Source organism: Enhydra lutris, unplaced genomic scaffold, assembly GCF_002288905.1.
Source record: "Enhydra lutris kenyoni isolate GAN:26980312 unplaced genomic scaffold, ASM228890v2 scaffoldscaffold7, whole genome shotgun sequence".
NCBI classification, from domain to species: Eukaryota; Metazoa; Chordata; class Mammalia; order Carnivora; family Mustelidae; genus Enhydra; species Enhydra lutris.
In genome coordinates this window covers 31239285-31242459 of record NW_019154091.1, presented here as the reverse complement: position 1 = coordinate 31242459, position 3175 = coordinate 31239285, and the positions used below count along the sequence as shown (strand labels likewise).

At 42.2% G+C, this 3175-nt stretch overlaps 1 pseudogene; it reads left to right on the top strand.

Moving 5' to 3' along the window:
• The first annotated feature begins 2246 nt into the window (after positions 1 to 2246).
• Positions 2247 to 2760, top strand: LOC111142006 (annotated as a pseudogene).
• The last annotated feature ends 415 nt before the right edge of the window (positions 2761 to 3175 follow it).

Sequence of the window (3175 nt, the reverse complement as noted above, 5' to 3'; positions counted from 1 at the left end):
TGATTGTAGAGCATTTCATGTAAATAACTTCAATGTCTGAATTCAAATTTGGTTTTTAATTTATACTCAAAGACCAGGAACATGCAGGTGTTACTAAAATGACTGTTGCGTGACTAACGATTTTTCCACATTAGGCACAAATAAAGGACTGCCCTTTGGTTTGTGGTTACAGCAGCTCTTCACAGGACCTGCCTCCACAGTCTGCCACTGGGAGTCGGCAGGAGAGCACTTAACCACTCTGATTGCGTTCTCCGCTCTCAGTCACATGGCTGCCACACACTGCATCACAATCTGTCCTTCAGACAGACCACCAAGTGGCTGACTGAGTTAAACGTTCATTGCAACTAAAAGAGATCATTGCCAGGCAAGGTCATCAATTGTTAGGTAACCAGCTGCCACAGTGGCAAAACCCACCAAATGATCACATTTTTGATTTCTTGAAATGGCAGCAGTTTTTGGTTTGGGAAGGAGCAGTGTGGGGTGTGGAATAAGGGGTTAGTCTGGAGTCAGCTCAAACTTTGTAGGACTTTTTACTGAGCCTCCTATCAGCTGGATTGCCTTGGACTGTTTCTTAATCTCTTTGACCTTGAATTTCCTTATCTGTAAAATGAAGAGATAAGAAAGCCTACTTCGTAGACTGTTGCAAATATTTCAGAGAAATACATAAAATTCTATCACAGAGACTGGCACATAATAGGCACTCAGTTAAAGGTAGCTAGTTTCTGAGAACCCTTCAATCCATTCTCCCATTGCTGTCAGGTGATACCTTCCTCAAATACTATTTTTATTTTGCCTTTTTCTATTGGCACTCTCCTATGCAAACATGCCTGTCCTGTCCATCATTCTCATACAAATGGTCCTTGCTTGTTCTTGCCTGGGTTTTCCCTAGCCTGGAAAGTCCTCCTCCTTTGCCTCTGTTTATCCAAATTGTTCCCATGTTTTTACTTGTTTTTTAAACCCATTCCAAGTCTTAATTCCTTCTTTAGGGGAAGCCTGACTCATTGACTTCCCACTCTGTTTGGAAATGACTCCTGTAGGCTGTACCTCACTCTAACTCATACCAAGATTTCTTCTGTGCTAATCTTTTTTCAACAGCAGATGGTAAGGTCCTTGGTACGGGGATGGTTATTACAAATTATATCTATATCTACCATGGTATTCAGTCTAAAGCCGACCACATAATAGACTCTCACACTTCTGTGTACAGATACAGCATTGTCACCTTCATGTTAATTTTGCTTGATGAGTAGTTACCTGTAATAGTCATGCTTTTGTTGGACCCAGAACACAGCTTTGAATGAAACAGAAGTCAAATTAGTTTTAAAATCTTTCTTAGAATTCAATTATAGAATCACAGAAACACCGTTTTCAAGCTTAAGTGTCCTACAGAGTTATCTAAATCTGATCCATGATATTTTATGGTTGAGAAAACCAAGAAGCATAGAGATGAAATGACTTGTCCACCATACCCAGTTCATGTGAGATCCAAAAGGACAAGTTGGTTTCCTAATGTCCAGGCAGTGACACAAGACGGGGACAGTCCCAGGTATGTCTAGCACTGAGATGTACACACAATTAAGCGGGTACTCGTGATGGTGAATTGAATGTGTCAACTTGACTGAGCCATGGGCTGCCTAGGTGTTTGGGTAAATATTATTCTGGGTATGTTTGTGAGGGTGTTTCTGAATGAGATTAATATTTGAATTGGTAGAATGAGCAAAGCAGCTTACCCTCCGCCATGTGGGTGGGTCTCATCCAATCTGTTGAGGGCCTGAATAGAACAGAAGGTGGAGTAAGGGAGAGTTTATTCTCTGCCTGTCTTCAGGGATGTTGGTCTTCTCCTGACATTGGGCTTGAACATGGAATGAAATTTGGACCATCAGCCTCTTGGTTCTCAGGTCTTTGGATCCAGGCTGGAACTGCACCATTGGCTCTCCCAGGTCTTGAGTTTGCCTGCTGCTATCTTGGGACTTCTCAGCCTTGATAACCACAGGAGCCAATTCCTTATAATAAATCAAATATATAATCTCCTATTGGCTCTGTTTCTCTCTGGAGAACCCAGACTAATACAATACTCAGCAATGAATGTCAGGGATTGACATTTTCACAGCTCAATAGTGAGAAGGCCCCAGACTTGTGAATTCCAGCATCCTGGAACTGAGCCCTGATTCTGACTCATGTGTTTTCCACAGAGCCACGTAAGCCAACTGAATCTCAGTCCTCCAGTTGTAAAATAGAAAAAGGAAATGGGGCTTGGTGTAGCTGCACGGAAGACCACATCAGGGAAAATGGCAGGAGAGGAGAAGCCTGAGAAGCCTCAGCAAGCTGGAGCAACCAAAGTAATGGAGGGGAAAGTTCCAGTCACAACACTGAGAAGCGATCCACTGAAGAAGAAGCTGCAGACCTCCCAATAAAGCCTACAAAGATCTCCAAGTTTGGATTTGCCGTAGGCAGTCACATGGTAAAGAAAGCCTTGGCCATACCCATCAAACTCGGATCAAATAAGCCTAAAGAAATTGTTCCAATTCTTGCCCCAAAAACCCTGTCAGTAGAAGCAGCTTTTAATGAAGATGAAGATAGTGAACCAGAGGAAATGCCTCCAGAAGCAAAGATGAAGATGAAGGGATTGGAAGGGATACACAAACTTCAGCAGGACCAAACTCCTTCAGGAAAGGAAAGCATGGTTTTTCTGAAAGCCAGAAGGTATGGGAGCACAATATAAAATCTCATCTTGGAAATGTCCATGACCAAGACAATTAAATGATATGTTTTGAAAATGAGGTGTGGGGTGAGTGTAAAGTTAAAAGAAACAGTTTCCTTTTTTAAAGAATGGTAGAAAACTATATTTGGAGCCACCTTTTTTTTTTTTTTCCTTTAAGATTGAGTGGTTGGGGTACCTGGGTAGCTCAGTTGGTGAAGCATCTGATTTTGGCTCTGGTCATGATCCCAGGGTCCTGAGATCAAGCCATGCATCAGGCTCTGCATTCAGTGGGGTGTCTGCTTATCCCTTTGTCCCTCTCTTTCCTTCTGCACCCCCCTGCTCTTTGCCCCTCCCCCTGCTCATGCGCACACACGTGTTCTCTCTCTCTCTCTCTCAAATAAATAAATAAATAAATAAAATCTTAAAAAAAAAAAAAGATTGAGTGGTGCACTAATAAATGAGAGCTTGAAATTT